Raw genomic sequence first — 12,053 nt, 5'->3', positions numbered from 1 at the left:
ATATCTCCCTCTCCTCCTCCTTCTCCTCCTCCATCTATAACTATTCTTTTCAAATAAATACACAAATCTTCAAAAAATAATACTTGAAATAAAGTTTAATGAAAAAAGCTCCTCTTTGCAGAGAATTCTCATATATAAGAAAGGAAGAAATGGTAGAATTGGAGTATCCCTATCTTACAATCAGTACTGAAGAATGATATAGGCAATGATGATCAATGATTAATCATTAAGTAATCATTAAGTATTTCTTAGTGAAAATACATAGTTTGCCTATAAGGTAGTCTACACACACACACACACACACACACACAATTACTTCATAGATTCAAAGCTGACCAAACCTTGAGACACAGAAAATATGAAGAACAAAGAAATGAGTTACATGGCACAATGGGGAAGCAGTCACCAATACACAGACTGTGGGAGACGTGACAGCAGGGTTTCTCAGCTCGGCTCTACTGACATTTTGGGCCAGGTAACTTCTTGTTCTATGTATCTAAGTGAGGTGTGGGGGTGCTGCACATTGTAGGATGTTATCAGTGCCCAGGGCCTCTACTCACTACATGGCAGGAGCAACCGAGTTGTGACAACCCAATCTGTCTCCATGCTGCCAGTGCCCCTAGGTGGGGAAAGAGAATCATCCTTGTTTGGCAATCTCTGCTCAGATAACAAACTACCCCATTTCAACAAACAAATCACAGGGGGAGGGAGAGAGATGGAAGGAAAACCTAATTAGATTAAAAGGAGACAGAGAGATATCAACTAATTGCATTGAATAAACCTTATCTAGATCTTGATTCAAAGACAATTTAAAAATAATTAGACAACAGATAATTTGAACATGACCTTGATATTTCATGATATTAAGGAGGGGAAGCATTTGGTATAGTGGTTAAGAAGCAACTGTTTGGATGCCTGCAACCCATACTGGAGCACCTGAGCTAAGTCTCAGCTCTGCTCCTGATTCCGGTTTCCTTCTAATATGCACCAGGGGAAGCAGCCGTGATGGCTCAAGCAGCTGGATCCCAGACACTCCTGTGAGACACTGGGACTGATTATTTGGCTCCTGGCTTTGGCCTGGCCCAGCTCCAGCTGGCACAGGCATTTGCGGAATAAAAACAAATGGGAGCTTTCTCTCTTTGTCTTTCAAATAAATAAATAAATTTAAAATTACTGGGTATTTATATCAAGCATATCATTTAAATGACAATACAGTCTTCTTGCCCTACGATATGATCATTGTCATGAATCCCTCACTCTGTGGTAGTAGTATGTTTTCAAAAAATAGCATATATGCATATAATGTTTACATTTGAAATGAATGTAGTAAAATGTTTAAAAAATTGTAGAAGAAAAAAGTGTGGACATATATATTAAAATATCAGCAGAAAAAATAGTAACAAACATGTTTGCAAATATTATGGGTGGGGAGAGCAAAGTGTATACATGAAACAAGAATGATGGGGAAAAAAGCAAGAATGGTGAAGAATCAGTCAGCATGGAACCTGGGAAGGAGCCTGTGGTGTGGTTCACTACATGTTTCTCTTCACTTTTGAACATCTTTGAAAGTTTCCATAATAAAAAAGAGTATACCTAAATAAATCTGACACCTTTCCATTCAGTAAGTGTGTGAGCCCCACAGCAACCTTGGGAGGAAACACAGAATTTACAGGCCTCTGGGCTGGCACAGTTGCTAAACTCCTCTTGGTGTCCTACCTTGACATCAAGAGTGAGTACATTGTTTACAACATGGTCCTTAAATACCGGATGCCAACTACTTAGCAGCAATCTATCCCAAAGCCAGAAGAAACACCTGCTGGCTTTGGACTGATGAGGAGAGAGAATACTGGCTTGTACTATGTACCCTTCCTCAGGGATGTTCATGGACAATGACATCTGTGAGCATTTTTGCCTTTGAATTTGGAAGTTCAGCCCCAGGCGAGGCTGGATTGCATCACAGTGAATTCTCACTCATGCTGGAAGAAGCACAGGTCTTTGCCCGACCTCCATGAGCTGTCCCACAGCCCTAAGAAGCCCACATCAAGAACATCAATATAGATAAGAGAAAAATAAACTTCTACCTAGTCCAAATGACTGTGGTTTGCAGTCTCTTTTTTGTCTGTAAGCAGCAAAAACTCACATCAACGAACCAAGAAATTCTACTTGGTCTTGAAATCTACCAGATCCTCCTAGGAAGATCCTTTCCTCTTCCTCTGAACTCTCTGTGCATCGGTCACTTGCCACAGACTCCTGTGCACTGCAGTGTTTTGGAAAACCCAAGTCAATCTATCAGCCATGCCCTGCCAATTTGTATTTCCTTCTCTGTTTAGGATATTGAATCTGCTTCCTCTGAATCCAAACTTCCAAGAAGAGTGGCCAAAAGAGAGAACAAGGGACTCACTTTCAGGTTTATACAGTATGTCCCTTGTGTCTGCCTCACACTTTCCAAAGGCACCAAGAATCCCAGACAATCCAGGTGTCTGTGGTCACAAGTCCTCCTGTGGAGAGACTGAGTTGTCCATTATCCCATAGAGGTCAATGAGTTGAATAATATGAGATCAGGGGACACATAGGACCAGGGAATAATAAGGACTTTTTGAAACTTCTTTTATTTCCTTCTCTTGATGAAGGGTTGAGAGTCTGTGCTAGATTATAGCTGTCCAAATAGGGGCCAATGCTGGGGTGTAGCGGTAAAGCCACCATTTGTGATATGGCTATCCCATTTCAATAGTACTGGTTTGAGCCCTTGCTGCTCCATTTTGGATCTAGCTCCCTGCTAACATACCTGGGAGAGCAGTAGTGTAAGGTCCATGTGCATGGGCTCCTGTCACACACAGAGGAGACCTGGATGGAGTCTCTTGGTTTCAGCCTGATCCAGCCCTGGTTGTACCATTTGGGGAATGAGCCAGCGGATGGAAGATCTGGCTCTCCCTGTCTCTCCTTCTCTGTCACTCTATCTTTATAAAGAAAAAAAAAAAAGTTGTTCAAATAGATTTGTCTCCTTACAACAACTTCTTCAAAGTTTTATTGGACATATACAACTATGAAGACAAATATATGATTGTATAATATAGGCTAAAATGTCTCATACAGGCAACAGTTCTATTTGCTCAACATCCTATCCTATCACCAATATCAAGCAATTAAAATTAAAATTTAAAAAATTCTAGTTGGAATTAGACTGTTGCAAGATGAGAGTAAGACAATCTTGGCCTGTTGACCACTACTCAGTTAAAAGGTAGACCATCACCACGGGTCATCATAGCAACAAGGTAAATACCGACTGCTTTCTATTCTTCAAGACTGGGCTTCACTAAGGCTGAAGATCTCGTTCATAAATAAATGGGGCCTGCTCTAAAGACTTTTCCAACATCTATTTGGGGGCATAAATATAACAGCAAGTTTGGAAAATAAGCACTGTCTGCACTGGGGCAGAACATGCCTTGTCAGCACCTTGACCTAAAAGAAAGGTAAGAAGGAAGAAGTCCATCTATAGCCACCTACTCCTCAATGTGCTACTCAGCTTGAAAGCAGAAGAACAACTTCTTGGAGCATGTTTGTGAGACTCCAGGTTGCATCATCAAGGCTTTGCCTGGGATATGCTTAGTGGGGAGGGCTGGGACCCTGGAGTGCAGAGGGGACAACACTAACACAGGAAGGGACCAGCATCCCAAGGTGCCTGCCATCCATCTGGTTCCCATCAAAGCAGGAAATCTACCAAACACAGTTATACAGAAGCTATGTTCAGACACTGAATTCAGGAGAAAATGGAAGCATTAAAAACAAAACTCGATTATCTTTCCAACCTTTTTTCCAAAGTACCCACAAAAACACACCATGTGTTAAAATAATCAAATGTACTCTGTGTTCTTTCTCTCTCTCACGTGTACATATAGATACACATTTGAGACTAAAAGAAGACATTCAATATGATAACAATCACTCATAAATTACATTTTCCTACTTAACAGCCGTGTTCAGCATGAAGCTCCATTTCCCACTTCAAATTCACCCAGGGAGCATTAAATAGAGAAAATATTTCTATGTCCCAGCATGGCAGAATTCTTTATAATGACCTCCTGGCCACACTCATCACAATGATGAGGCCTAAATTAGGCAGAGTTGATTCTTCCCTATAGCAACAATGCTATTCTGGGTTGAACACAGAAGGGATTTACAGAATGTAAGATAAGAGAGTTTTTCCCAAGCTAAGAAACCATGGTGGACCACCATGCCTCAGCTTGCCCAAGGCATTAAACAGTATTTCTCAGAGTTGGTCCTGGAAAGTACCCACCAAGAGTGCAACTGCTTGGTGTGAAATGTCATCATCACATGGTTCTACAGGGCTGGTGGGAGGCCATCAAGACACACCAGTTCCCAAGGACCACAGTGTCTACCCCATCAAGTCATCAATAAATGGTGACAAACTGTACAGATCAAGCTACTATCCCTTCAAAGACTCCAGAGCCCAAGCTGTTTTTCCATCTGTAGTCTTGTCTTTATTGCCCTCTACCACTAACTTGGAGATAGGCCACATGCCAAAAGATTGACCTGTCCTGACCAAGGATGAGGGCTGTGGGAGTGAGGTTTCCAAAAATTGGGTTCCTAGGAGGAGCAATGGGAGGACTGAGAGCTTGGAATAAACCCAAGGCTAGACTCAAGATAGCTGGTGCATGGGGAAAGGGAGAATCCATCTAAACGCAGAGTCATGCCACTTACTGAGACGGCACATTTTGAGAAATGTGTTGTTCCATCAAGTGTGGACATCATAGAGTACTTAACAAACTGAGATAGTACAATGCAATCAAGTAAACATGAAAAGTATGAGGCCAATGCCACTGACATACCTGGCACATGGTTTTAGAGTGAAACTTTTTTTTTTGTAAATAGAAGAAAGCTCTAAAATAACAACAAAAAAGTATGGTATAGCAAATACAAAATCCAGTGACAGAGTCATTTATTATCCCTATCAAGCAATGTGTACTGAACAGCATTTTGTGTGCTACACTTTCATAAGACTGACAGCCAACTAGGTCTTCTTACACAGGCATCACCACAAACATGATGCTGTGATGATATCTGTTCTATTCTGTTGACAAAGGTGTTGCACTGTTAGGACACCTGTGACACTAGCAGAAGCAGCATTTTTTCAGCTTTATTACAATCTTGTAAAATCACTGCTACCTATGTGGCTATCACGGACTGAAATGTCATTACACAGCCCAGGACCAAGCTCCACTGAGGTGCAAAACTGTGAAGACATCAGACTCAAGGGAGATGAATGAGAATCCTACTACCCAACAAGGTACCAATGTGAGCAGCATGTGCTTCAGAATAATGGAGTAGAGGTCCGTGCTGCAGCATAGTAGGTTAAGCCTCCATCTGCAATGCCAGCATCCCATATAGGCGCCAGTTCAAGACTCGGCTGCTCCTCTTCTGATCCAGCTCTCTGCTATGGCCTGGGAAAGCAGTGGAAGAAGGCCCAAGCCCTTGGGCCCCTGCACCCACGTGGGAGACCCAGAAGAAGCTCCTGGCTCCTGGTTTCGGAACGGCGTAGCTCCAGCCGTTATGGCCAATTGGGGAGTGAACCATCATATGGAAGACTCTCTCTCTCTCTCTCCCCTTCTCTCTCTGTGTAACTCTGCCTCTCCTTCTCTCTCTGTGTAACTCTGCCTTTCAAATAAAATAAATAAATCTTAAAAAAAAAAAAGAATAATGGAGTAAACACTGCTCATTGGCTTTGAGCACTCAGAATGTATAGATGAATCACCTCATAGAAGACTTTCCTGGGATTCAAGAACAGATTATGCATTACTACCAGCTTTTAAGAATATGAAATTCAAGGTACAGCTGCCCAAAATTGAGAAGTTAGAATGGGGGAATGTTGCTATTAGATCAGAAATGTTGTGTCTAAGTAGAACATGCAACAGAGGTTGCTGATGTCATCTGAGGGTACAGAGCAAGGAATGGAAGGCCTAGACACACGAACCAGCCACAGGGAGGAAAGTGCATGGAGATCTTAACAATGAGAGCATCAGTATTCACAACAGCACACCAAGGAAGTGATCAAGTGGCAAACAGTGTTGCAAGCATAATATTCATACATGCAGAAATCCCCACCCAAAAAGAAAAAACATCCTACAAAAAAATGTAGCTTTTCACAAACTTTTCTGTAATATTTCCTATTTTTAAGCATGTGCACACAATACTTTGAATTAAAATTTAATTTTTTAATTCACAAATAACTACTGCATATATTGATCATATACAACAAGCTGTTTTGAGATATAGCTGCTGTTTTTGTGGAATGGCTAATAAAGCTAAATAACATGCATGTTGAGTAAAAATAATTTGAAATCTACCTTTATGAATTTTCAATAATGTAATACGTCCTTTTTTTTAAGATTTATTTATTTATTTGACAGGTAGAGTTACAGACCGTGAGAGAGACAGACAGAGAGAAAGGTCTTTTTTCCGTTGGTTCACCCCTCAAATGGCCACAACAGCCGGAGCTACACCAATCCGAAGCCAGGAGCCAAGTGCTTCCTCCTGGTCTCCTAAGTGAGTGCAGGTGCCTAAGCACCATCCTCCACTGCCCTTCCAGGCCACAGCAGAGAGCTGGACTGGAAGAGGAGCAACTGGGACTAGAACCAGCGCCTATATGGGATGCCAGCGCCACAGGGGGAGGATTAATCTAGTGCACCATGGCACCGGCCCCTGAATATGTCATTATTAACTGTACTCCACGTGCTACACAAAAGATCTTTTGAATTCACTCCTTCAAGTAGCAGTTCTCCAAGTTATGGAAGCCATTGCTCTACCTCTACTTCTGTGAGTTCAACTTTCTTAGACTCTACATACAAGTGAAAACATGCAGTCTTTCTCTTTCTTTGCCCAGATTATTTCATTTAACATTTGAATAACATTCCCCAGACTTACCCATTGTTGGTCCCAATGGCAAGAGTTCCTTCTTAAAGGCTCAATAGTATTCCACTGCATGTACATGTCCCTTTTTTTCTTTATTCCCTCATCTGTTGATACATACTAAGCTGATTATTTCTTTTGTCTACAATGAATAAGGCTGCAATGACATACGAGTGTAGATATCGCGTTGATGTAATAACTTCCTTTACTTTAGACAGTGGGGATGTTGGGATAATTATATTTTTTGAAGAAACTCCATACTGCTTTCTATAATGGCTGTACATTCCCACCAACAGTTTCCAAGGGTTCCTTTTCTCTACATCTCCTCCAATATTGATCATCTTCTTCTTTATGATAGTAGCCAGTTTAACAGGTATGAGATGATATCACAGTAAGTTTTAATTTGCATTTCTCTGATGACTAGTGATTTTGACTTCTTTTTCATATACTTGTTGGCCATTTGTATAACATCTTCTGAGAAATAACCATTTATATACTTTTTAATCCAATTGTTTGATTTCTTATGATTGAGTTTCCTGTGTATTTTACATATTAACCCCTTAACAGACATGGTTTACAAATATTTTCTCCTATTCCATAGATTGTCTTTTCACTAACTGTTTTCTTGCCTATGTAGACGATTTTTAGTTTAATATAGTCCCATTTGTCTATTTTTGCATATTTCTTGGAGTTCCTGTCTAAAAATCTGCTGTCCAGATCAGTGTCATGGAGAGTTCCCCGATGTCTCTTTTTTCTAACAGTCTTACGATTTCTGGGTCTTATATTTAAGTCTTTAATCCATTTTGGGTTGTTTTATAACATGGTGTGAGACAGGATCTGATTTCATTCTTTTTTCCTGCATGTGGAAGTACAGTTGTCCCAGAACCATTTAATGAAGAAACAGGTCTTTCCCCATTGGATGTTCTCTGCCTTGTTAAAATCAAATGACTAAGAATACAGATTTACATCTAAGCTCTCTATTCCACTCCATTGGTCGAGATGTCTGTTTCTATGCCAACATCATGCTGTTCAAACATGGACAACTCTGTATATATTTTTGAAGGCACACAGCCTGTGATGCTTCCAGCTTCCTCTTTTTTTGCTCAAGTTTGTCTTTTGTGATTCCAAATAGATATTTCTACTCTCACTCATTTGCATGTAAAACTCTGACAAATTTAAATAAAAGGCCCTGCATATAACCATTGTTTAAAACATACTGGTAGGATTTTTTCTCACCTTTTACCAGGCTTTACAGCAGTATGCTAACAACACTACAGCTGGCCTTGCAGTATGTTTATTTTACTCTCAGTAAAGTCATGTTTAAATTCCCAAAAGGTACTAGTTATTTTATGGATTTGCAAAGTTGTCCAATTCTGATTTCTCATAAAGAGAACAGGATGTCTTTGATAACCCATTTAGGACTTCAAAATATGGTATTTCACAGCCTACAAAGAATGACTTTTAAAGGCTCACATTCTACAGTAGAATATTAAAATGCTGGCAAGTATTCCAGAGGTGTTGAGCTCATGATACCCAGTCAATTCTTAGGCAGAAAAGCCTCAAATCTGGAGTTCTCCTCGGCCTTTTAACTTTGAAAGAAATTAACTGATGAACATAATTAGCTAAAAACACAAGGAAACAGCATCCTGTTACAGCACAGATTAGTTAGTTCAGTTAAGAAAAATCATCTGGATGTTATCATTGTTGTTCTGAAGCATTTCTTAAGCAGAGACAACAGAGTAAGGACCACAGCTCAGAAGACTCTGGTCAAGAACACAGGGCTGATTGGGACTCTCAGTCTCTCAGAGAGCTTGCAGGTAGTGGGGCTGGGGTAACAGGTGGCATCTACAGTCAACAAGAAGAGTGATCCAGTGCAACCAGCTCATGAAGATGGGCAGGAAGACAGAAGTCATAGGGGCTGGCGCCGTGGCTCACTTGGTTAATCCTCCACTTTGTGGCGCCAGCATCCCATATGGGCACCGGGTTCTAGTCCTGGTTGCTTCTCTTCCAGTGCAGCTCTCTGCTGTGGCCCGGGAAGGCAGTGGAGGATGGCCCAAGTGCTTGAAGCAACTGGCTCCTGGCTTTGGATCGGCACAGCGCCAGCCATATCGGCCATTTGGGGGGTGAACCAACAGAAGGAAGACCTTTCTCTCTGTCTCTCTCTCTCACTGTCTATAACTCTACCTGTCAAAAAAAAAAAAAAGTGCATAAAGGACTGCATTTTTCATAAAGAAAAGGAAAAAAGGAACAATGTATCTTTACTGACGTCACAGTCCTCACATGACTGGCACAGATGACTGGCACATGACAGATAGCTACATAGATCCTGCTTTGAATCTCACACCCTCCCTAAATAGCAATGGGTACTAAAAATTCCCAGAGAGCCAAAAACAATGTTTTTCATTTGAATTATGTCTAAAAATATTTTTCTTATAAGCCTGCCAGGGATCCAGAATATCACATTTATTCTCAAATCCAGATTATATCACAAGACATTATGTAAAATGCTAAACAAATCATTTCTCCTTCCTTGACACTATCAATCTCTTGCTGACATACACACACACAGAAGAGCTTTATAGCACCACATATTTTTTCCCTGTGAAGCGCGGTGATCTCAAACTCTTAACTACTCATCGCTTCAAGATCTCATCCAGAATGTCCAGGTCCTCTGGAAGGCTCTAGAACATGACTGATTGGTTACCCTCTTCATTTATTAAGTTTTATTCAAACTTGGACTGAGCCAAGTCTCTTAAAACAATTCTCTTCCCTCTGGTTTATGTCAAGCTACAAGCTCTTGCCAGCACTTATTCATGACATTTTATACTTTCAGAAATGTCAGGATTTCAGGCCATCTTTCAGATTCCCATACATGTAAGACAAATGTTTCTGCTGTTGCTTGGAGTCACTTTTTCCTAAAAAGGGCAGGGCATAAATATTCCCAGGGTAAAGGCAACTTAACTGAAGCACACCAAGTAGGCAGGAAACCAACCGTTGGGTTGGCAGAACAGAAAACAACCAGGTAAATGTGTCAAGTTTCATTGAAGTTTCTCAGAAACCAGGGATGTTCAAACAAACCTAAGCCTGAAATCACTAAAGGAGGATTTCCAAAGGATGAAACCACCACGTTCCCATCAAGACCACAGCCAACTCTCAGGGATTTTCGGAAGTAATCAGGATTGGGCAGGCTTCTTGGATTGGGTGGACCTGCTGCTTCCTCCTCACATTTCACTGCCCTGATAATTCAGTCCATTACTCCATCCCCACCCCAAGGAGAAGTCAAGAGAAAGCATGGGTTTTCGTTCTCTGCAGATCATGGCATCAGAATCCACCTGGCTGACTACCTGCAGACCTGACACTTTGAGGAAGGCACAGATCCAATGTGCTTCCTGTTTGCTGGGCCTCAGGTCCTGTGGCCAGAGCTGGTCCACCAGACCAGTCCTCAAGGACCAACACTCAACCCAGGAGGCTGCACATGATCCATGAACAGGATGGTGCTTCCCTATCCCACGTGCATCTGACCCTACCACCCTTAGTTCAGAGAGCTTGGTTGTGCCCTTGACCTCCACCCAAGCCAAGAGCTCCTCACACTTAGGCTTTGCATCAGGGCTCTCTGGGAGTCTGGCCATCACCTCACCTCACGCCCAGCTGTCAGCACGCTCCTAACACAGGCAGATACTTATCCGTCAAATACTACCTAAGGGGCTGCCCCACCATGGTGGGAGTGCAACATTATATATGCTTTCATCAGACTACTTAAAACACTAACTCTTCATTTTCTTTTTTTTTTTTAATAGATCTTTTTTTGACAGGCAGAGTTAGAGATAGAGACAGAGAGAAAAGTCTTCCTTCTGTTGGTTCACTCCCCAAAATGGCTGCTATGGCAGGCCGGTGCACTGTGCCGATCTGAAGCCAGGAGCCAGGTGCTTCCTCCTGGTCTCCCATGCGGGTGCAGGGCCCAAGCACTTGGGCCATCCTCCACTGCCTTCCCGGGCCATAGCAGAGAGCTGGCCTGGAAGAGGAGCAACTGGAAGAGGGGACAGAACTGGTGCCCCAACCAGGACTAGAACCCGGAGTGCCGGCGCCACAAGCGGAGGATTAGCCTAGTGAGCCACAGCACCAGCCAACTCTTCATTTTCATCCTGACTGAAGAGTGACTTACAGCTAAATGTAATGCTCATATAAATGGGCCATTTTTTCATTTTTTTAAGATTTCCTTATTTCTTTTTTTCAAAGGCAGAGTTACAGAAAGAGAGGGACAGACAGGCAGACAGAGATCTTCTATCTGTTGGTGCCTTGCCCAAATGGCCCCAACAGCCATGACTGAGCCAGGCCAAAGCCTTGGCAGGGGCCCATGCACTTGGGCCGTCTTCTGCTGCTTTTTCTAGGCCATTAGCAGGCGGCTGAAAAGGAAGTGCAGCAGATGGGACTCAAATCAGCACTCTTACTGTATTTTGGCATTGGAGGCAGCTTAACCCACTGTGTCACAACACCAGCCCTGGGCCATTTTTCCTTAGGATTCCTACCATTGCTTCTATACAACCTCTGACCTATTTTAGTTCAACCATGCTAGCTCTTCCTGCATTTCTGGAAAGAGATGGCATATGGGTAAAGAAAACCTCTTAGTGCAAAAGAATGACACAATTTGAGAGGCAAAAGAAACCTTAGCAGCTATGGCGAGTACTTCCCAAGTGCAATTGCTCAGAATGGTGACAGTTAATCTGTGGCCAAGCATCACTGGTCACAGTGGGGAAAGAAAGAGTGCTTTCATAATGACAAACACGGACCACTAAAGATGAATTCATGACACTTCTACCACGTTAGTATAACACATTTCCTTTTTCATGACATGATGTTGCTAGATGGTAGTTATCTTGTGAAAATGATTTATTATGAAACATCCCCAAAAGTGACAACAGTATATAATTACACCGTGAACCTCTGCATTCATCTAGCTTTAACAATCATCAATTTTGTCTGTAAACATTCAGAAATTTTAAAAATATTGGTCCCAAAATAATTTCCCTCTTCCATAAAACCTGGAAATGAGTTAACAGCCAGGCTAGGCCAAGCTACAAATTTCCAAAAGACAAGGAGGCTAACACATTAAATAACCTATCTCCAATTGT

General features: G+C 41.9%; 1 protein-coding gene across 26 annotated transcripts in view; it reads right to left on the bottom strand.

The window, feature by feature from the left end:
• The window catches only part of TLN2 (talin 2), a 480,480-nt gene that overhangs the window by 261,722 nt on the left and 206,705 nt on the right, over nt 1–12,053 (bottom strand). The window contains exon 1 of one of the 26 annotated variants that reach the window (XM_070054329.1): nt 2,786–2,957. The exons of the other annotated variants lie outside the window; for them this stretch is intronic. The gene's annotated coding sequence lies outside the window, so the exon portion shown is untranslated. Of the gene's footprint in view, nt 1–2,785; nt 2,958–12,053 lie in introns of those variants that run through there. 26 annotated transcript variants of the gene reach the window in all.

This window comes from Oryctolagus cuniculus, chromosome 12, assembly GCF_964237555.1.
Source record: "Oryctolagus cuniculus chromosome 12, mOryCun1.1, whole genome shotgun sequence".
NCBI classification, from domain to species: Eukaryota; Metazoa; Chordata; class Mammalia; order Lagomorpha; family Leporidae; genus Oryctolagus; species Oryctolagus cuniculus.
This window is presented reverse-complemented; position numbering and strand designations above follow the sequence as displayed.